The sequence below is a fragment of the Pongo abelii genome, chromosome 1 (genome assembly GCF_028885655.2).
Source record: "Pongo abelii isolate AG06213 chromosome 1, NHGRI_mPonAbe1-v2.0_pri, whole genome shotgun sequence".
Lineage (NCBI taxonomy): Eukaryota > Metazoa > Chordata > Mammalia > Primates > Hominidae > Pongo > Pongo abelii.
In genome coordinates, this window is record NC_071985.2 from 100,955,605 (window position 1) to 100,979,303 (window position 23,699).

At 46.0% G+C, this 23,699-nt stretch overlaps 1 protein-coding gene, 1 non-coding gene and 1 pseudogene across 2 annotated transcripts in view; 2 read left to right on the forward strand and 1 right to left on the reverse strand.

Moving 5' to 3' along the window:
• The window catches only part of LOC129049397 (neuroblastoma breakpoint family member 6-like protein), a 56,630-nt gene that overhangs the window by 20,620 nt on the left and 12,311 nt on the right, over nt 1-23,699 (forward strand). The window lies entirely within an intron of this gene.
• TRNAG-CCC (transfer RNA glycine (anticodon CCC)) lies at nt 1,264-1,334 on the forward strand. Its single transcript has one exon. It is a non-coding gene; the product is annotated as a tRNA-Gly (tRNA).
• Nucleotides 4,840-6,048, reverse strand: LOC103889731 (protein FAM231D-like; annotated as a pseudogene).

Genomic DNA, 23,699 nt, shown 5'->3' on the forward strand with positions numbered 1-23,699 from the left:
TTTGGGAGATGCTGTGCTTGAGTCTGATCATTGGGTTTTGAGGTAGAGGGTGGTACATATTGCTGACAGGGAACTCACTGGTGTGTTGAGTTTTAGCATCTGTGACTCTGAGATGCATATGAGGCCTTTGTAAATTTAGAAGTTCAGAGTAGAAAGTACAGGTTTGTATTTTAGAAGGAGATTTGGGAATAAATGTAGCTCTGGTTGATATAGATAATATGTTAAGGTTTGTTGGCCAGAGCTGGTGTGTGTCTTGGGTGTTGGGCAAAGAACAGAGAACAGTCAAAGCTCTGTGAGGTCAATGTGAAGGGTGATTTCCTTGTTGGGCTCAAGTTTGTGACCCAGCCTGGACCTAGCTTGGCTTCTCAGCTAGAGAAGAAGCATGATTCCATGTCACAGCTCCTGTCTTTGAAAAAGTCATAATGACTCCCAGACCCAACATGTGGGGCAAACTCTCTGAATTTTTCTCTTCAGTTTAATCTCTCCAGGGAAAATTGAGGAAAGAAATCTCTCTACTATTTGAACTTCATCAAAAGACTAATATGTTAATATTTTGACCATCAATATTTCCTTAAACTGGTCTACTCCTTACATAGCTAATACATCAAAGCATATTAACTTAGGAAATTGGATTCTCCCTAACAATGAAATATTGACTGCAGGCATTATTAATCTTTTTATATCACATTTCCTTTAAATGCTTTATACATCTTCAAGCAGACAAATAACAGTATTATAATGATTACAAGACCGATCATTACTCTTTTGCCAAAAAAACCAGCGACAAAAGACTAACTCAGTGGACCAACCTTTGTTTCTTCATCATCTCTACCTTGATTCTGTCCTTTTATTTCCTCTTTCCTCTAATTCTAATTCTGCTTCTGCTTCTTATTTCCTCCCTGGATTAGAACTTTACCTACCTAAACTACCAGTTAGGTTACCTTCTCAGAACCACTAAGGCAGTAGTTTGAGGTTGACAATTGAAGATTTAGGATTAGAAAAAAGAAACATGAATGAATTTGTGACGTTTTATTATAGGGGTTTGTAATGCAGGTAGAAAGACCTTTTTCAGAGTTAGGAGTTTGATCCGACAAATGAGCTATTTTGATATTTATAACTTTGTTTAGTAAAAGTTTCCTATAAAAACATTTGGTTTGGATGTCTTTGTTAGCTTTGAGTCGAAACCTGAAAAGGCCTCTTGGAAGTTTCTAAGTCTTTCTGGATGCTCTTTTCAGTAATCCTCCAGAGAGCTGCGAGAGAGAGGCATTGGTGGTTCAGCGGTAGAATTCTCGCCTCCCACGCGGGAGACCCGGGTTCAATTCCCGGCCAATGCAAGAGGGTTTTTTGCTCTTCACTATGGCTCTTTACCCTCGTGCTCTGCAGAATTATACTGCATAACCTAATAGTGCATTTAAGGGCTTGGCCACCTCAAGGTAAACTGACAACAACGCTGACCAAAGTAGCAGCAAAAGACATTCAGGAGACTAACCCGCGACCCACCTAGTTGTTGGACTCAACAAACTGCTAAGCAAAGTGGCAAGCACGTAGTGTTTCTGGTGTCACTGCAGTTTTGATATTGGTACCTGTTACTTTCATCTGTTCTCTGGGCGGATTCCTGCAAACCCAAGAACCATCAGGTTCCTGATTCGTGTGCTGGACCTTGGGCTTACCGCTGAGCCACTATGGAGAGGATCAAGAAATGAAGCTCCTGGAAGGAGAGAAGCTGGGGACGGGGCAGTCACCTCAGATGTCCAAGAGGCCTCAGCGGCCCAAAGAAAAGGGAGGTGTGTGGGGAAGAATCTACGTGGAGATGAGGGGAACGGCGGAGACTGGTCCTTGCCCAGAGGTGGCCAGTAGACCCTCGGGACTGTGCCCCAGACACCGTGAACCGAATTTGCTAGCATCGTCAGCCACCGCAGCCTGCGTGTGTTTTGTGGACCCATCGGTGTTCCGCGAGGGATTCCGTGTGTCTGGCAATGTGTGTCAACAGGTGTTGGTCTGAAATTTGGCCGGGCACGGTGGCTCACGCGTGTAATCCCAGCACTTTGTGAGGCCGAGGTGGATGGATCGCTTGAGGTCAAGAGTTCAAGACCAGCCTGACTAACATGGTGAAATCCCGTCTCTACTAAAAATACAAAAATCAGCCGAATGTGGTGGCTTGCACCTGCTATTCCAGCTACTTGAGAGGCTGAGGCAGGAGAATTGCTTGAACCTGGGAGGCGGAGGTTGCAGTGAGCCAGGATCGCGCTACTGCACTCCAGCCTGGGCGACAGAGCAACTCAGTCAAAAAAAAAAAAAAAAAAAAAAAAAAAAAAAAAAGGAGCGGAAAAAAAAAAAAAAGAAGGGAGAGGTGTCGATGGGACAACGAGACTTCCCAGGAGGCTTGTTGTAGAGGCAGTGGCCGGGTCCTGAGAGATGAGATGTTTTTTAAATTATGTAGCGGAATGGGGAGAGAGTAACGGAGAAGCGCATGAAAGAGAGAAAAGCACGAAAATTTGCAGACGTTCAAGAATAAAGCAGAGAAAATAGTATGAGTGTTTTTACATAAAAAAAAAAAAAAGAAGTACAATGGTTGTCAGCAGGCTTTTTGGTCGTGTAGTGGTCAATACTTGTAGCTGTGGTTGCCGCAACCTGGGTTCTAACCTGAGTCACAGTAGTGTTTTCTATCCTGCGATTGTACCTAAAGGACCTGTCGTTTGCTTTGCCTTTAATCCTAGCAGCCTCCAGAGAGCGGAGTAAACCGCTGGCCCGGAAGGGCGCCAGCTTCTGGAGTTAGCCCACAGTGCATAAACTAGGGGGCGGCCTGGCCAAAAGGACAACTTGGACATGCTCTTTGTCTCACAATTGAGCAGAAAAAATTCCCATAGGTGAAGATGCCGCCTCTCAAGGGCCTTTTGTCTGTAGCTTCCACTGATGAAATAATACGGTTATAGTCTCATCTGGTAGAGAAAACAGCTGTATCAGTGGGATTTTTTAAAAACACAAAACTAGAACGAGCTTTTAATGAGTTTACAATAAAATCTGAACTAGTTGTCATGGTCTACACCGGCTTGCCTCCATTCCCCATCAGCTGATTTTTATGAGAACAGTAATTATTATTAATTATTACTATTATTTTTGAGATGTAGTTTTGTTCTGTCACCCAGGCTGGAGTGCCATGGCTCAATCTCGGCTCACTGCAACCTCCCGTTTCCCGGGTTCAAGCAGTGAGAACAGTAAATAAACTACAATTCACATAAAGTGCACAAATCTTTAGTGCAGTTCGTTTATTTTTGGTAAATGTAATCACCACCCAGCTCAAGTTATAGAAAATTGCCATCATGTGAGAAAGGCTTGTTAGAGCCCCTTTCCAGGCAATTCCCACCCTGTGCCCTCTTAGTTAATCACTATTCTGATGTCTATTCCCATAGGTTACAATTGCCTGTTCTTAAAGTTCACATGAGTGAATGGACATATCTTTTGTATCTGGCCTTTTTTCTGCAGTTACGTTCATTATACTCATGAGATATATCCACGTAGTTTCATAGATCACTTCTCAATTTTGGTGTTATTGAATTCTTGTCATGAATATTCTTCTACAAGTCTTTTTGTGCACTTGAGATTCATGGAAGTACTTCAATTGCTGGGTCATGACCTGAGTATAAGTTTAACATTAGTATAAATTGCCAGTCTTCTAGAATGCTTTTTCACCAGCAATGACAGTTGAAGTGGCACTAAATTCTTGTCAGCATTTGGTGTACTAACTTTTTAAAATGTAGCTATGCTCTCAGACCAAACTGGCCAACATGGCGAAACCCAGTCTCTACTAAAAATACAAAATTAGCCAGGCATGGTGGCATGCACTTGTAGTCCCAGCTACTCAGGAGGGGGAGGTTGCAGTGACTCAAGATCGCACCAATCGCACCATTGCACTCCAGCTTGGGTGACAGAGAGAGACCCTGTCTCAGAAAAAAAAAAAAAAAGTAGCCACACACTGGTGATTGGTTAGTGATATCTCAGTGTGGAATTAATTTGTACTTGCCTAATGAGCAATACTATGAAGTACATTTTCTTATGGCTTCCAGCATATAAGAAATTCTCCTTTGCAAAGGCCTATTTGAATATTTTGCCCGATTTTATTTGGCTTAGCTCTATATTACTGATTTATGAAAGTTCTCTTATATATTCAGGAATTGAGTCATTTTTCAAATAAATATATTGCAAATGACTTTTCCCAGTCAGTGACTTGACTGACAACTGAAAGCTGTCAACTGAAAAAATCACACAATTTATAAATTTAGAAAGGAGATTTTATTTTTTTGTAAAGCGTTACAGCCTGCAAGGTGGTCATTCTGACAGACTGGGAGGCATACCTTCCTGCTGAAACCCGAAAAGTAGGTTTCCAGGGAGGGGAGGGCGAATAGTGATTTATGTTGATCTGGTTGGCCACATATACATATTCAACAGGGAATAGGGGGAGCTCTGAATATTTGTGAAGGGATCCTGCTGCATGCATGCTGAGTAAACACGCCTGTTACATGCAACCCATGTTCACTTTGGGGTGGAGACAACATTTAAATACATTATAATTAGGTCCTATGCTTCAAAAGGTGAAGCAGGGACACAAAGGCAATCAAGTGCATAGCCTCTGTAAACTGTCCAGAACCAGTCCACAGCCAGTGGTCTCTTATAAAGAGAAAGTTACTGAAATCAGTCTCTTGTCCAATCAAAGTGGTAGTTATGGCTTGTGTAGGGAAGACTCATTCAGTTTATGGTAATAGGTGAGCTGCAAGTGCTTCAGCATTGCTTATCTCTAGGCCAGTGCTTGTTTAGCTAGAGAAAGAAAGGAAGAAGAAAAAAAAACTGGCAATTAGAACATAGTGCCGACTGCCACACACATACCACCAAATCCTGCACTCCAAGCTTCTCTTTCTGCACCCTGGACTCCCAACCTCCAGTTAGACAATCCACATCTTCCCACACCTGCCTCAGGCTCCATCAGGCCACTGTGCCTCCTGTAGCAACCAGGCCAGGGGGAATCTTTATTCCTATTATGTTTCTGAGGAAGGTGGTCAGGGGGCGTGGAGGATGTGGGTGGGAGGGGGTTAGGTTGAGGGCAGAAGTACACTGTGGTTTTCTGTCTTCTACCTCATTGGCTCAGGTGCTGCTGTCCCTCCGGTTGTCTGCTTTCAGCCCTGCGTGGGAAATCAGGTCTGCGCCCTGATCTTCCTGACTCTCATTTTGAGAGGAACCTGAACGGACGAGACATCGCTCTTGTCCCACACGTTCTGTCCAAAAGGTGCCCTCCTCTCTACTTGCTCGGGGGCCTGCCCACTGAGCTCTGGCACTCAGGCTGGGATGCTGCCCAGTACAGAGGTTCTGCAGCCCTGCAGGGGTCTGACTGTTCCACACCAGCAGGACACAGGCCACGGCATGCTGTGGTGGAAAAGCACTCAGAGGTGTGGGCTGAAGGCCTCTCTTTCCACAGTCCCTTTGAAGATCCCATGGAAGTAGGCACCCCTTTGAGGAACAAGGTGGCCCAAGGCCTGGCTTCACATGCAGGCTTTTGGGTCCCAGTGGGTCCTCTCTGTGCCTGGTATAGCTGACTGCTTCACACATCTTACCCGGTTTCTTCTCCTCCACCACCCAAGCTCCTCCTCGACCCCCTTGCTCAGCTGTCCTTAGTACAGCAAGATCCCCAGCCCTTGGAAAAGCCCCATCTCCAGTGCTTGGGGAGGGAGTTGGGTTCAGGTCTTCTAACCACAGAAGAACAGAGAACCTGAGGCAGGAGGGAATCCCTTCCCTTGCTGGGTCTCTTGGCACAGCCCATCCAGGGGTCTGGGTCAGGGTCCAGGTATCCTCTACCCTCCTTGAGGACCTGAGTTTTCAGGTCTCGGTGTTGGTCAATGTAGAGTCTTTCCCACTGTTCATCTGGGAACTGTAGGAATATCCCATGGAGCCCTCTCTTACTCATTAGAGACACCCAGAAAATACTCCTGCAGAAACTGGGTGCAGTGTACCAGACCACAATAATTCTAATTACAGGGTGTGGAGGTCAGATATGTTTTGTGACTATTTTCTCTCTGTCTGTGGCTTGCTTACCTTTTCACTTTCTTAGTGGTATCTTTTGATGAGAAGGTATGGCTAACGTTGATGAAGTCTATCATGTCTTTCTTTTATATACATTTTTTCAGTGTCCTACTTGTTGGTAGGCTAATCTTTGCCTACAGAGTATCCTTGAAACGCTCTATATCTTTAACTTTTAAGTTTTGGTGTTTAATGCACCTCAAATTACTTTTGTATGTAGTGTGAGGGAGAATAACATTGTTGGTCTCCCCCACCTCCATATGAAAGTCCATTAACTGAAATGATTTATTTTCTTCTATTGAACTGCTTTCATTGAAAACTCATTTATTGACTATAGCTGTGGATCAGTTTCAGGTCTCTTAACTCAGTCTGTTTATCTATTTGTCCCTCCTGGTGCCTTGTTTGTAATAGCTTATAGTAAGCCTTAAAGTCAGATAGTACAAGTCCTCGTTGTTTTGCACACATTGCAATAAATTTTGAAATAGGTAATAACTCATAAAACCATCACACACATTAGGATATGCTGTCACTTCATCCCTTTCTGATATGGTTTGGCTGTGCCCTCACCCAAATCTCAACTTGAATTGTATCTCCCAGAATTCCCATGTGTTGTGGGAGGGACCTAGGAGGAGGTAATTGAATCATGGGGGTGGGTCTTTCCCGTGCTACTCTCCTGATAGTGAATAAGTCTCACTATCTGATGGGTTTATCAGGGGTTTCTGCTTTTGCTTCTTCCTCATTTTCTCTTGCCCCTGCCATGTAAGAAGTGCCTTTTGCCTCCGGCAATGATTCTGAGGCCTCCCCAGCAGCCGTGTGGAAATGTAAGTCCAATTAAACCTCTTTTTCTTCCCAGACTCTGGTATGTCTTTATCAGCAGCGTGAAAACGGACTAATACACTCTCATTTCAGAGTGGGACACATGCTCTCACTCACTATGTTGGTTGCTGACTTGTGACAGAAGATTCTCTATTGTACCCTCTGGGGACAATACATCTCCAGTTGTCTTGGGAGAGGATGAACATGCAAAAAATCCACAACACTCAGCACAGAGTCTGGATTTAGTCCCATTAGTCTGAGTGGGACTAATGCCCCTATAAAAGGGACCCCAGGGAGCTCTCTCGCCCTCTTTGTGCCCCCTGAGGATACAATGAGAAGGTGGCAGTCTACAACCAGAAAAAAGTCCCTCATCATAACCCTACCATGTTGGCACCTTTATCTCGGACTTCCAACCTCCAGAACTGTGAGAAATAAATTTCTGTTGTGAATTAGCCACCCAGTTTATGGTACATAGTTATAGAAGCTCGAACTAAGACAGAGATGGAATCCTATGGAGGGTCTCTAATTTGCTGAGCTGGTCATCAGGTGGGATGTTGCAAGTTAGAAACAAGAAGAGCTGACATTTTGTGCATATGAAAGAAGATAGTGGACAGGCCCATTGTCGTCGGCTTTGTCCGCCTTGGCGAACTGGAGACAGAAGCTAGATTCACCTTCGCCAGCCACGGGAGGACCGGGAGGACCTCCAGAGGAGGTTAGGTCGACTTCATGGTAACTTTAGATCCTGAAACCTCACAGGATTTTTATTGTCTTCCCTTTGATCTCTCTTCCGCCTACTCAACAGGACAGGACTCGCCGCCTTTCTTTCCCGTCAGAAAGGGATCCCTTCCGGACAGGACCGAAGTGAGCAGATGGTTTCCCCTATGTGTCCTTCCGGGCCTGGGCCTCTCGGCAGCTCAGGCTGACCTGAGACCTAACTCCTGGCGAGTGGGACCAGCAGGAGCCTGGAAGAGCGAGCGCACCGGGGTGGAGGTTGGGCGCCGGGGGTCGAGAACCGCAGTCAAATCCTCTTCTTCCCCGCGCACCGCGCACCTGCCGCCGGGGATGCCGAACGAATTGGCCCGTAAAGCTTTTCTGCAACCGAAAGAGGCCTGAAGCTCCAGGAGGGGCGAGAGGAGCCTCGTTGAGCGAGCTCAGCCCTCTGCCCGGCTGGCCCTGGTCAACAGGCTCGGAAGAGGCCGATTTGGAGGACAGAACGGAAGAAAAGACCTAAAGGTTTCGAATCTCATGATGTGGAGATGTTAAAGCCTAAATCCTAAGGTCCGACTGTGAAGGGGAGCGAGGGTGTCTCGAGCTGGATCCACCCTCGAGCCTTCTTCACCTGGAGAGTCCTCTGCACAAGTTCAGAGATCAGGACTACGCGCAGCAATGGTTCTCAACAGGGGGCAACTTCGCCCTCACATGCCTCTCCCAACCCCGCTGGGACACTAGGCCGCGGCTGGGGGAAGCGGGAGGGAGAATGTTATCCCCCTGGCATGTATCTAGTCAGTGGAGGCGACGGATGCTGCTAAACACCTTGCAATCCACCACGGGAGGGCACCTACCCCACCCCGAAGTAGCCATTCCGCAGAGGTGGAGAAACTCGCGTGTAGATCAATGCCCATGCACTTGGCCGACGGAAATCACGAATTAGTGACCAATTGGATCTTGGATCTGAGGAAAAAACTCCAGCGTCAGAGGGAACTCTCGAAGTTTTGCCCAGAGCAAAGGGAGGGGTGGCGTTGCCATCGCCTAAAATGGGAAAATGGCAGGTGTCACAGGTTGCAGAGGAAGGTTGGAGACCAGTTGAGTGCCCCGGAGCCTTCCCGGAAAGAGTTTCCCATCTAGCCTGTCTCGATTTCCGCATCCGTCTGATTCCTTATGATGTTGAGGGTGCCGGGGTCTGGGTCCTTTATGATGCAGAGGGTGCCCCCGTCTCACCCCGGGCGCCTCCCCGCTCCCGCCTTCTCCTGGCAACCTGGTGCGCAGCTCCGGACCTGGCGACCCGCGACCATCTTGTCAGTTGCTGCCGCCTCGCAAAGGCGCATCTCTAGGCCAGTGGTGAGCTGCGGCCGGGAGGCTGCAACTCGCTCCAGGACTCAGGACTCGTGGCCTTGGTGTCCCTCGCGGAGCCCTCGGTGTGTCGCCTGCAGGTTCTTTTTTTGAAGAAAGCAGGGAGGTAACGGCCTTGTGAGACGACTCCAGGAGCAAAGAGCGACCCTCACAAGACCCAAGTCCTCCTAGAGCACAGGAAACTGTCACTTCAGACCGAAGAAGGGAGAGAAAACACTCTTCCGTATCTGCCTGGTGGTCTAGTGGCTAGGATTCGGCGCTGAAAGCGCTGTTGCTCCGGTTCGATTCCCAGTCAGGGAATTGTTTTGCACTGGCCGCCCTCCCGCAGAAATCTTCCTTTACTACGCAGTCAGCCGGCCTGCTCCAAGGGCCAGATGTAGAACAGCCTCCGCAGCGAGGGGCAAACCTGGGCGAAGGAGGGCAAGTCGTGGTGGGCCACCTCTCACGTTTATCTCCGTGTCTGTCATCAGCAGAAGAGGCTTTAGAGAGCGACTGAGCGTCTCGCTCAGGTGTACACAGCCGTGCAGAGAGGCCAGTCCCCGTGGAGCTGCACTTAATAAGCCCACCCTCTTTGCCGTCGCCACCCCGGAGGTGCCTATCGGGCTGAGCTGTGAATAACTAAGAGAGAGGCCAAGCCAAGTCATGGCGTTTGTGCGTGCCCTGGACATGGGCACCGGTCAGTCAGCGGAGCCTCCTCACCTCCGTTCGCAGCTAACGTGCTCGTTAGGCCTTCAGAAGAGGCGACCGGAGGCGATGCCCGCGAAGTTGGGAGCGGGGTGAGCGGAGGATGAGGTCCTCAAAGGCGGTCCCGTTTGCTAATTGAGCGGTAGAGGGAGGCGATGTTCGCGGACCCAGCAAAGACAGCAGGTGGAGTAGGCACAAATGGAAAACTGTGGCCGGTGCCCTAAGCAGAATGCAGGTGTAAAAATCAGCACTAGGACGTCGAAGCGATGGTACAATGTCAAATCCCACGATGTCTACACTCTACCAAGAACTTGCGCACGCTCCCCCTTTTCCATTCAGTATTCCCAAGAGGGGTTGGGAAGAACCCCGCGTCCACTGTAAGCTCAGGGGAGAGCGGGAGCCAGGGAGGTGAAGTGCACAGACTGGGCAGAGGCGGCGGGCAGAACCGCGGGGGTGAGAGGGCGCGGTGGTTGCGGGGCGGCAGCCGCTGCTGAAAGGCGGCCTGGGTTGTCTTGTGAGGTGACTGTCGGTGGAATCTTTGGCAGAGAGTGGTTTGGAAAAATGGCGAGGGGAGCAGTGGGTAGGGTGGTGACCCTGAGCTTCCGGCCAGGGCGAGGACGCTGTGCTGTCCCTGCAGGGCATGCGCTCATTCCCACTTACCTGGCGGGAAAGAGACCGTGGTCACGAAGGGGGTTCTCCCAGAGTGAAGCTTCTTCATTCCACTCTAGAGTTGCTGATCTCTGTGATTTCTTCAATGTGGGAAACGGTGTTTGTGCTAGAAGAGGGCTGCGCTCTTTACCTAACATAACGGGGTTCAAAACTGACATTGCCTCACGCCTACCCGAAAACGTTTACGTGGCTTCCTTGTCTCTTTTTTTTTCTGTCCTAAAGTCGCCTCATCCTCACACTCCCTCATTTTTTTCTTCTACACTCGAGAGTGTCTCTCCGTCTCATTAAAAACTCCACCAAATATTTGAAATATCTCAACCAGAAAGACTGCAATGAATACATTATTTCATTCGTGGAAGCTACAGACCAGCTAGGTTGAGAGTTGCTTGATATTTTCTGCTAAACGGTGAGGCATAGAGCACTTCGAAAGTTTCTCTTTGGGCCGTTGTTTGTGTACTATTGGGTTTCCTTCTTTTCCCCAGACCGTATGGCGCTGTGGGGCCAGCGGTTAACCCTGCTTTCTGGCTTTCTGGCTGCAGATAAAGGCCGCAGCTGGTGCAGGAATTAAAAGCAAACCAAAAGACACGTGGGTTCGCCCCAGTGGGTCCAAGATAGAGTCTGACTGTACCAGGATTCAGATTAAACAGAGGTTGCTGCAGGCATAAGGCAGGGTACTAACCACTATAGAATCTCAATGCGCCCCACACCTACTGCCCGTGGTTTTGCTTCCCCACCCCTCTTTTATTTATTTATGCATTCTTTTGAGAGACAGAATTTCGCTTTGTCGCCCAGGCTGGAGGGCAGCGGTGCGATCTCGGCTCACTGTTACCTCTGCCTCTCAGGTTCAAGCGATTCTCCTGCCTCAGTCTCCCGAGTAGCTGGGACTACAAGCGTGCGCCACCACACCCAGCTAATTTTTGTATTTTTAGTAGAGACGGGCTTTCACCATGTTGGCCCGGCTGGTCTCGAACTCCTGACTTCAAGTGAGTGATCCACCCACCTCGGCCTCCCAAAGTGCTGGGATTACAGGCGTGAGCCACTGTGCCCGGTCCCCCGATTTTTTTTTTAATGTAAAAACATTTATGCGATTTTTACTTCTTTATTCTTGGGCAGCTACAGGTTCTTGTGATTTTCCCTCACGTCTTCTCCTCTCCATTCTGATACGTGTTCCATCTTCTCTGCATCCAGCCGGTGCCCTCTGCACCGGCATCCTGGGCTGTCCCATTGTCTCCTCCTCGTCTCCCCTGCTTCTTCTCCCTCCTTCTTTTCAGGTTTTCCTTTTTGACTCCGCTGCCTCTTTCCCGCTCCCGCCCCACCAACCCCATCTACTGAAGCCGAGTTTAGTGAGGGGATAGCAAGCGGAGTAGATGATTGCCTGAAGGCGGCGCAAAAAAACAGAAAGAGCTACCATGAGAGCCGTCGGGGCGTTCAGCTTCCCTTGGGCCCTACTAGGCTCAGGCAGGGGTCGCAGATCCAGGCATTTCCAGAAGCACTGGCTTCTGAAGCAGGCGAGGGTTAACGGAGGGTGAAGGCCATTCGGCCGCCCTTCTGGTTTCAGAGTCAGGCAATGCAAGCGTTTCTAACGTGCAACAACACGATTAGTCGACTCAGCCTCTCCGGTTTTCCGAAGCTTTGTAGTCTGCACACTTGTCCTGCAGAAAGCGAATGGCAACCCCCAGAGTTTAGTGATTGCTTAATCTATGTTGAGATGAAAGCGACCAACCGAGGTTATCTCCGTGGAGCAATCGGTTAGCGCGTTCGGCTGTTAACTGGGAAGCCTACCCAGGGACGTGCTTTTAAATGTTTGTAGTTGTGGTCAGGCGCGGTGGCTCACGCCCATTAATCCCAACACTTTGAGAGGCCGACGTAGGGGAAGCCTCGCCTGAGCTCAGTTCAAGACCAGTGAGAATCCCATCTCATTAAAAAAAAAAAAAAAAATTGCAGTTGTTTCTCCTCAGGCCTATCACTGTATTTTAAAAGTGAGAGATTGTTCCCTTGTATCTTATGCATCCTATGAGGACACAAAGCAAAGGTCCCCCTCCGAGCCTCCTATAAAATAAGATCCCTCCAGAACAAACTAGGTTCCAGATAGGCTGGAGTGCAGTGACACAATCTTGGCTCACTGCAACCTCTGCTTCCCGGGTTCAAGCGATTCTCCTGACTCAGACTCCTGAGTAGCAGAGATTACAGGCGTGGGCCACCACACCGGACTAATTTTTGTATTTTTAGTAGAGAGAGGGGTTCACCATATTTATTGGCCAAGCTGGTCTCAAACACCTGACCTCAAGTGATCCGCCTGCCTCAGCTTCCCAAAGTGCTGGGATTACAGGCGTCAGCCACCATGCCCAGCTAAACAGTCAGATGTTAAAATTATATATTTGCCTATGTAGATGTCATTTCTAGTGTTTTTTTTTTTTTTTTTTTTTTTTTTTTGGTACAACCAGATTTTCATGCGATGTCAGTTTTGTTCTGCCTGGAGGACTCCTTTAACTTTTTTTTTTTGTAGTGATGGCTGGTGGTAGTGAATTTTCAGCTTTCGTAGAATTTCACATTGACTTTTCCCCTCAGTGCGGTTTTTTTTTTTTTTTAGAGGGAGTCTTGCTCTGTCGCCCAGGCTGGGGTGCAGTGGCTCACTGCAAGCTCCGCCTCCCGGGTTCACGCCATTTTCCTGTCTCAGGCTCCCGATTAGCTGGGACTACAGGCCCCCGCCATCACGCCCAGCTAATGTATATATATATATGTATATATATATATATATATATATATGTATATATATATATATATATATATATTTTTTTTTTTTTTTAGTAAAGACGGGTTCTCACTGTTTTAGCCAGGATGGTCTCGATCTCCTGACCTCGTGATCCACCCGCCTCCGCCTCCCAAAGTGCTGGGATTACAGGCGTGAGCCACTGCGCCTGGCCTCCCCTCAGTGCTTTTAAGATGTTGCTCCACTGCCTTCTCACTTGAATGGCTTCCAATGATATAATCTTTTTGTTTTTTGTATGTACGACGATTTTTTTCTTCTGATTTTGAGATTTTTCAATAAGTTTGAGCAATTCATTTATGAAGTGCCTGCTAGATAAGGTTTTCTTCAGGTTTCTTGTGCTTGGGGTTTATTCAGCTCCTTGGCCCAGTAGTTAACAATTTTCACTATGATTGAAAAATGTCATTGTTTCTTAAATATATTTTTCTTCTTCCCCAGTCTTTTTGGGGACTACAATTACTTGTCTATTAGGTGTCTTAAACTTGCACTATCATTCACTGATGCTCTGTTCATTAAAAAAAAAAAAAATTGTTACCATGGGTTGTATTTTAGATATTTCAATCATTCGCGGCTTTGTGTTTCTTTTTTTTCTTTTCTTTTTTTGAGACAGAGTCTCGCTCTGTCCCCCAGGCTGGAGTGCAGTGGTACGATCTGGGCTCACTGCAAGCTCCGCCTCCTGGGTTCATGCCATTCTCCTGTCTCAGCTGGGACTACAAGAGCCCGCCACGACGCCCGGCTAATTTTTTCTATTTTTTAGTAGAGACAGGGTTTCACCGTGTTAGCCAAGATGGTCTCGATCTCCTGACCTCGTGATCCACCCGCCTCGACCTCCCAAAGTGCTGGGATTACAGGCTTGAGCCACGACGCCCGGCAGCTTTGTGTTTCATAATCTTTTTTTCTGCAGTGTCTAATCTGCTGTTAATTGCATCCAGTGAATTTATCATCTCAGGTGTTGTAGTTTTTAATCTCCAAAGTTTGATTCTGACCATTTTTATATGTTTGATACCTCTGCTTAATTCTTTGGACCCATAGAATATTGTCATAATAACGGTTTTAAAGTCCTCCGTTTTCTTTTCTTTCTTTCTTTCTTTTTTTTTTTAGACGGAGTCTCACTCTTGTTGCCTAGGCTGGAGTGCAATGGCACAATCTCAGCTCACTGCAACATCTACCTCTTGGGTTTAAGCAATTCTCCTGCCTCAGCCTCCCAAGGAGCTGGGATTACAGGCATGCACCACCACGCCTGGCTAATTTTTGTATTTTTACTGGAGACGGGGTTTCATCATGTTGATGATGAAAAGTCCCAAACCTGGGACTTTTCACATGTGAAGCGAACATGTAATCACTACACTACAGAAACCCCTCACAGTTCCTGGCACAAGACATATTCCTGAAATGTTACCATCTGCTGTTTTTAACTACTAGGGTTTCCAATATAAGAAATTCGACTGCTTTTCAAAATTTGAGTGAAAAATACGCCAGGAAACACAATCCCTCAGGCAGACAGGCTGAACCCTCATTTACGGTTCCACGCCTAGCCCTGAAGCCAAGACCCTAGGAATCCCCAATCTGGCTTCAGGATCCTGCATCTCATGCAGGGTTTCCAGGAACTGAGTGCCCGTGTGTGGGGTTCTCCTGGCTGACTCTTTGGCTCCCAGAAGCTTCAGGAGCTGGTGGAGCCATGAGTGTCCCCTGCCACACAGGAGTGTGGACGCCGCCGCTGCAGGGCTGCTGACTGCCCCTTGGGGGCCTTTTCCCCGGCACTGGCCATTAGGGCTCTTGGCTCTTGACAGGCGATCACGCTTCGTGTCCTCCCAGGAACCATAGGACCCTCCCTGCCTGCCCTTCCTCCAGGCTGAAGGGCCTGACCCACACGCTCTTTCCTTGCTATCCCTTTGGCCTCAGCACCTCGAATCTTCCAAAAGGCATCCTTCACTGCCACTCTCGCTTAGTCTATTCAATTCAATTTAAGCTATATTCATCCACACGTTGAAGTTTTAGCAGGTACTATAGCAAAGGCTGTGTCTCAAGGCATTTCACTGTTTGAAAATATAGAACATCCAACCCAGGCCAAACTGTGCTTCTTGGCCTGCATTGAATTCGTTTGAAGACCAGGGCATGAAGTTCATAAAACACAAGGGTTTCAGAGCTGTCACCACTGAACGACACAGGAGCAGCCTATTCAGATTTCATGATCACAGGATCTCCACCTCCATCTTGAGATTTTTTTTAAGGGCAGTTTTACTGCATTCTTTCATAATACTTGAAACTTTTTATTTGCGTTTTTAATGTTCCTACTCAACAGGTCTTGAAGTGAATTATAACAAAGAGGTAAGGGCAGTTTTTAGAGAAAGGCAGTGTCTGTGAAGTTTTCAAGTTTGTCTCACAGCAAAAGGTCAACAGGCAGAATTTCCTTTTGTTGAAAGATGTTAATGTTGTTCCTAAGGTGTTCTTTAGACATGAGTGTAAAAACAAATTTGGAGAAGAAAGTGCCATTTTCTCCAGCAGTTGCTTTTCTTACTGCAGTGGTTACCATGTTTCCTTCACATCCAAAGTTCAAATGCTCCCACCCTGGGGAAAGTGACAAAATGTTCATTGGATGCCAGGCTGCAGTGTCCAGCTTTGTTCTGCTTTGGCTCAGACTGGAGACTGGGACTGGACTGGACTATGTCTGCCTCACTAGAGACTGGGAGCCCAGTTCCAGATGAGGCAGGCATCATGGTAACTTTTGATTAGGCAATTTTGTGACATCTTTTTCTGCTTTCTTCCCTCTGAAATCCCTCTCTCTCCCTCCCCACTGACCCAGAGGAGAGGATTCACTGTCTTTCTGACTCAGAACATTTTGGGGTCCTTCCTGGACAGAAAAAAAAAGGCAATTGCCCTTTTACCCTACAGGAGCAGAAAGGGCTGCAGGTATCTGGAGACCCACAAACTCACTTCGTGGACCACTGCACATCTGTGCCTTGCGGGCTCCTAGCATACCTAAAAATGTGCAGCTTGAAGCTTCTCTGCCCGCTGAACAGGAAGTATGGGCTTCCTGACTCTTCAAGAGGAGCCACACAGAGAGGTCTTAAGCATGTCTCTGGACCTTGAACACAGGCCAGAAAGAGGCTTGAAGGTGAGGGCAGAGTCAAGAAAGGGTGGAAAGACAGGCCAACCCACTCTCCCAAGGGTACCTTCTTCAGGACAGTGATTTACTCTAATTTAGTGATCAGGAAAGGAGAGGATTGTGTAGAGCAACATCTGTACTTGAAAATATGAATTCCTACCTAGGTGTGGAGTCCGAGTAAAATATCGGCATCAAAAACAACTCTGGTTGGCTGGGCAAGGTGTCTCATGCCTGTAGTCCCAGCACTTTGGGAAGCCTAGGCAGGCTGATCCCTTGAGCTCAGGAGTTTGAGACCATTCTGGGCAAAATGGCAAAACCCTGTCTCTGTGGTGGCGCACCTGTGGTCCCAGCTACTCCAGAGGCTAACATGGGAGAATCACTTGAGCCCGGGTGTTTGAGGCTGCAGTGAGCCATGATCGTGCTACTGCACTCCAGCCTGAGTGACAGAGCAATACTCTATCTTAAAACAATCAAAAACCTGTGATTTTTTTTCTCTGCATATTGCAAGGATGAGAACAAAGAGTTCCAACTAAGATGGAAATGGTGCAGATGTGAAAGGTTTTAGGTGGAAACCTCTGGGGTTCTGTCAGTGACCACGGGCCTTGCTTGAAAGAAATTTCATCCAGGCTGTCTGGTTTCCTGCATGTGTCTCAGGCCTGCTGTTGGCGGTCCCAGGGGCTGAGTGCTTAGCCCCTTCTCAGCCCCTGGTCCACTGCCATGGCTCCTGTGGCCATCTCTCCAGAGCCATGCTGTCACCTCGAAAAGGGGCATCTCTAGATCAGTTTTTTTTCATTAAATTGGAATATGAATATATTTATTAGGATGCTCGCAAAATAAATGACACATTAATTAGCACGCTCCTCATATGATAAAGAATACATATGACCCACACTGTGGCAGGAAACAGGGGTAAGGGCTATCAGAGCTGGGACTAACTGTCCACTGAAGAAATCTCGATTCACCAGAGAGAAGTTGTTTTCCTGGATTCCATCATCTTTGCTCTAGCTGCCAGCCAGCTGTCCACAACCTTCCCAGAATCCCTCATTCTAGCACCAGTTCATGTTCTTTGCCTTGGCCACTCCTGACTCTTTCAAGACCTGAGTCCACTTTCCCATGTCTCACTCACCCACCTCTGAAATCTTGCAGCACATCTCTTTGGTATGCTGCTGCCCTGCCGCCATCAGGGGCACAATTGTGAGGTGGAGGAAGAACATATGTACCGAAAGCAAACAGCAGGGATACATTAGTAAATGGCACTTGGACATAAACCAAACAACCTCACAGAAGACATGCTTCCTCCCAAAATGATACATAATCCCCTAGAAGCAAAGGAAACCCCTCGATCATTTCAACATGTATGAATGATTCTGTATGCCGGGCATGGGGGATATATAGTGGGTGGTGTTTACTTCCATTGTACCCTGCACACAGTAGAAAGTTAGCGACTGGAAGACTGGAAGCTAGAACCAGGTCTGTATCCCCGCTCACATCAGGTTCTCCTGGCCCTTCCTGCCTTTGATGGTGCCACCACTCTACTTCCTCTGTTCTGAACATTTGTTCATTTTTCAATAGAGAGGTTAAGAGGATGAAGGATGGCAGAGAAAGGGTGGGCAGGGAGAAGGGGAAAACAACCCTGTAAAACAGAACAAAAACTATACAAAACCCCAGAAACCAGATTTAGTACTATAATATTTTATAGCAATAGAAAGTAGCTGAAAATAACCTCAGGGGGAGGAGTCAGCAGAGATTGTGCAGCAGAGGCCACAGGTTTAGACGCCACAGGTTTAGACTAGGAGCCTTTCAATGGACTGCTGAATGGACTGGATCAGCTGTGAGCCTTCTTTGATGGTGACAGAACAGGTGATGACAGGACTGGAGACCCCACAGGCCCGCCCCAGGGCCTGCCTGGAGTGCGCAAACATTCCAGGCAGGCCCAGCACATTCTTGTTTTTGCACAGCAGTGGGAGTGCAGAATGCTCTCTTGCAGCGTGGTGTCTGCAGCCACCACAGTGAACTCACAGATGCCTCTGTTGAGGGTTTTGATGGCCTCATTGGCTCCTGTCTGAAGCTGCTTGTGGTTCCAGTGGCTCCACACTTCTCAGGGAGCACAGCGTACTTCTCTAGATCAGTTTTGACTTGTGCATCTGGCAGGCTTCGTGGGCATTGCAGGCAGGTTCACCTTTTGGAGAAACCTTTGGAAGACAAGAGGAATGAAAGCTACTTGCTGTTGTTTCCTTGGTGGTCTAGTGGCTAGGATTTGGCGCTTTCACGACCGCAGCCCAGGTTTGATTCCTGGTCACTGAACATACCTTTTGTAAGGTCTCCAAAAGCAGGCGATCTTAGCCCTTGTTACTAGAACTTGCGATGTGCCCCAAGGCCCACTGCAGGAGAGTTTCTGTAGTCTTGAGTGCCAGAAAACTCTGGTGAAGAAGGGGAGTTAATGGCGACCCTCTGCCTGTTTCTCATGCTCCTGACCGAAAATCTTGTTACCTACTCTTTTCTCCCTTGGGCACCCTAGCACTCCTGTTCTTTTCATATCTCCATTTCTCATACAGCAGTACTGACTTCAGAGGTTGACTAAACAGCTTGCTCAAGGTTATACAGCCATGCATTGATCCACACCTGGGTGGGGCTCCTGCCCTATTTGCTGGGTTGCCATTACTGACAGAATGAGTTCTGCATCTGGTAATGGCTGCTTGCTGCTTTCACAGTAACTCTCCCACAGATAACGACTATAAACTAGAAAAATTTATTTCATATATATATATAAATATAATTTGAAGGTGCTGGAAGACTGAACAAAAGCAGGCAGACATGTGGAAGAATGGCATGTAGTGAGTTTCCCATTTTGCAAACTTTCAGCAGAGGGCTGTTAACTGAAAAACCATACAATTTGTGAGCTTACAGAGGAGAATTTATTTCTTATAAAGGGTTACAGCATGTGAGGTGGTCATCCTGACAGGCTGGGAATCGCAGGAAGCCCAGAGCGGGCACTTTGAGGGAGGGAGGGGCAAGACAGGAATTTAAGTTGAATGGGTTGGCCTAACATACATATTCAACAAGTTATAGGAGGATTTATGAATATTTATGAAGGTGGTCCTGATGCATGCTTATTGAACAAACATTCACGTAATATACAACCTTGTTCACCTTGTTATGGATACTTAGCATTTAAATGCATTACAATTAGGCCCTATACACAAAGGTCTTTTCAGGACACAAAGGCACTCAAATGCACAGATACTGTAAAACTGACAGAACCAGTCCATGGTTGCTGGTCTTCTCATCAGAAGAAAGTTACTGAAATCAGTCTCTTGTCAGTCAAGGCTGTAGTTCTGGCTTGTGGAACAGCGGGGTTCAGTATCTGGTGAGGGGTGAGCAGCAAGTGCTTCAACACTCCCTATTCTCAAGGCCAGTGCTTGTTTAGCTGCTAGAGAAAATCCTTGTGGCGGTTAGAACATAGTTTATTCTTTGCACGTAAGGGGTGTGTGAGTTAATCCTTGCCTGGAATGGTCCTAAGTCCTATTTATAATTTGGTGTCTTATTGCCATAAAGAGTCCGTTCTGTCAGTCTTATGATCTCTGTGATAACATTAATGTTGGTCAGTTTTGTCTAAATTGCAAAAGGGTGGGAATATAATGAGGCTTGTCTGGCCTCCTGTTCCTTCTTGGCCTGGGACTCAGTTTTTAAGGTTTGCCCAGGGTCCCGTTGGCCAACGGGGGGTCCATTTAGTCAGTTGGGGGACTTAGGATTTTATTTTTAGTTTATAGAACAAACTTTGCTCCCCCTTACTTGGATTAGCTAAATTACAATACAAAACCAAACTGTCTTCCTAGATTAAAGAAACAGAGGACAAAGTTTTAGACAACCACAGCAGTTGGAACATCAAGGGGTTAGGTGGAATCTCAGAAAAGAAACAGCACAGTAGGGTGACTACAGCTACCAGCAGTATATTGTACATTTCAAAGGAGCTAAGAAGAGAGAATTTGAAATGTTCCCAACACAAAGAAATGATAAAATGTTTGAGATGATGGATATCCTAAACATCCTGATTTGATCATTACAAATTGTAGGCATGTATCAAAATATCATATGTATTCCCATAAACATGTATAATTGTTTTGTACCAATTTTTGTATTTTTGGTAGAGATGGCATTTCACCATGTTGGGCAGGCTGGCATCAAACTCCTGACCTCAAGTGATCCACCAGCCTGGGCCTCCCAAAGTGCTGGGATTATAGGTGTGAGCCACTGTGCCCAGCTGAATACTTTTATTGTATACATTGTGGTGATGATTTTTTTTTTTTTTTTGAGACTGAATCTCGCTCTGTTGCCCAGGGTGGAGTGCAGTGGTGCTATCTCCGCCCACTGCAATCTCTGTCTCCGGGGTTCACGCCATTCTTCTGCCTCAGCCTCCCAAGCAGCTGGGACTACAGGCACCCACCACCATGCCTGGCTATTTTTTTTTTTTGTATGTTTTTAGTAGAGATGAGGTTTCGCCGTGTTAGCCAGGATGGTCTCAATCTCCTGACCTCGTGATCCACCCGCCTTGGCCTCCCAAAGTGCTGGGATTATAGGCATGAGCCACCACACTCGGCCTGTGGTGATGATTTAATGTGTCCATACTCATTTCCAAACTCAGCAAGTTGTGTTCATTATATATGTACAGCTTTTAGTATACCAGGCATACATTAATAAATTGTTTTAAGAAAAAATAAAGAAAATAAGAAAATATCGTTATTATAATTGTTCTGTGGTGAACAGATGCCAAATAGAGACAAATACAAAATCTAAGAAAACACAGAATATTTGTTGATAAATAGATTTGTACAATAATATTCATGCACTGCAGCCTTCTTCATAATAGTCCAAACTAGAAATAACCAAATTGTCCATCAACTGTGGTGTATTCACATATTGGAATAACACTCACTAGTAACACCCAAATAAACTAGATACATATAATAATATGGATACATTTCAAAGACGTGAAAAAAACGCATAACACAAAAAGTGAATTTATGTGAATTTCAAGAAGACAGCAACATAATCTATGGTGATAAACATCAGACTAGTGATAAACTAAGGGGAGAAGGGTGGGATCACCTGGAAAGGGACTCTTGGAACTTTTTAAATTTTTTTTATTTTTTAAGTTTGAAAAAAAAGTTTTATAGAGATGGGGGTCTTGCCATGTTGTCCAGGCTGGTCTCAGATTGCTGGGCTCAGTCGTTCTTTCCACCTCAGCCTCCCAAGTGCTGGGATTACAAGCATGAGCTACTGTGCCTGGCCTCTACAGACCTTTTTGGGATGATGGAAATTTTCTATAACTTGATCTGGGTGATGATTTCATTTGTCGATATTTAATAACCTGTTCTAGTTAATATATTTGAATTTTATGCTGTGTGAATTACATTTCAATAGTCTGCTCTTTAGCATAAACATGGGGGGTGGGGGATGGAAGATGGAGACAAGCCAGTGTAGACCATTGCAAGGAGTTTGGATTTTATTTTAAACTCAGTAAAAGCTCATTTTCATTCCTCCCCAACCCCACAAAATCCCTCCTGATATCTCAACCAGAAGAACAGCTATGACTACACAATTTCATTAGTGGAAACTGCAGACAAGTCTCTTTGAGAAGAGGCATTTCACCTTGTGGGGTGGTTCAACACATGCCCAGATGTGAGACACCTCTAAAGTTCCCAATGACCTAGTGCAGGTGTGTTTTTGATGGCCCTGGCTGTATCACGCTGGCAAGTCAGTGGTAAGCCTTGTTTTCTAGTCACAAATAAGGCTTGCAGCCATTGTGAGAAACAGTAAAAACCAGTTATGACCACACCACTGCATTAGTGGAAGCCACCAACATGGCAGATTGAAAAGTGGCATTTTACCCTTTGGGATATTTTCTGCTCAATGGTGAGACATAGGGCATGTCCTGGGCCCTAGGTGTGTGCAATGTGGGGTCTCCTTTTTGCCTGACTTCACTGTAGTGCAGGAGTCAATGGTAAACCCTGCTAAAGGACTCAGTGCACGGATTGAAAGCAAACCAAAAGACAGCTCAGTTTCTCCCCAAAAAGATGCCATACACTGCCATTTTGGGTTGGAATCGAGGTTCTGCATTCACAACACAAAGTGCCAATCACTATACCACCGTGGCACACCATAAACTTGCTGGCAGATGCTGAGTTTTCTTTAATACTTCCAATGTAAAAATATTCACAATATTTTGTTCTTGCATCACTTGCTTTCTGACAGGTTGAGTGGTAAGAAGCACAAATTCCTATATTCTGTTCTTTCCAGAAATGTTTAGTTTGATCAGAATGCAGGATATTGAACAAGATAACTAGCCTATCCACTTCAAAAACTTAGCAACAAGAACAAAGAAATGGGGGACAGTTCTAGGTAAGTAAAGTGCAATTGAGGAACTTTACTTGGAACCTGGGGAAGCAACATCAGTACCACAAGTCACTTCTCTCTCTCTCTCTTAAATAAATATTATATATACACATACATATATATATTACATGTGTATATAATATATATAATACACACACACACACACACACAGAGTTTAAGCAAAGAAGAATTCCTGAATCAGAAAGTTCCAGAACCAGAATAGGTTCAGAGAGGCTCCAGTGCTACCATGTGGTAGAAGAAGATTTATGGATGGAAAAGGGAAAGTGACTTACAGAAAACAGAAGTGAGGTACAAAAATAATCGGATTGGCTACAGCTCTGAGTTTGTCTTATTTGAACCCAGTTTGAAGAGTTGACCACCTTTGATTGGCTAAAACTCAGTCATTGGCACAAGAGTAGGTTATGGGTTGTTTATACATCCAGTTAGGTTACAGTTCACTACATATGGAGAAACCTTTAAAATATGGATAGAGGCAGCTTCCAGCTAATGATATGTATATATCTTTAAGATATTGATGCATATAAATATTATTAAATTAAAACATTTATGCATATGTAATGTGCATGTGTGTTATATATACACATACATACACACATGCACACATTATGTATGCATAAATATCTATATACATATACATATATGTGTATAGATGTGACATTTTCTAAACAGAAAATTTTTATCTGGACTATATATTAGATAATATTATTGAATAAATGTTAATATCCTTAGGTTTGATAATTGAATTGTATTATAATTATATAGGATAACGTCCTTAATCTCATGAAACACATACTGAACTATTTAGGGATGAAGTGGAGTTTTTTTGGTCTGCATTTACTATGAAATATGAATGTGTGTGTAGGTGTGTGTAGACAGAGAAAAAAGGTAAAGGAATGTTAGCTGTTGAACTTGGGTGAATGGTGTAGAGGTGTTCTCTTTTTTTTCAAAAAGAGGTTTGAAGTCTTTCAAAGTAAATGATTGTGGAGGAAAATATAAAACATGGGAGACTGTGAAGACCTGGCTGAGTTCTAGGCTAAAATTTGGCTCTCTGTGGGTCTCAGCCTTGCAGGAGGGGGTGACGGATCTCAGTACCTCTCACTGCTAGAA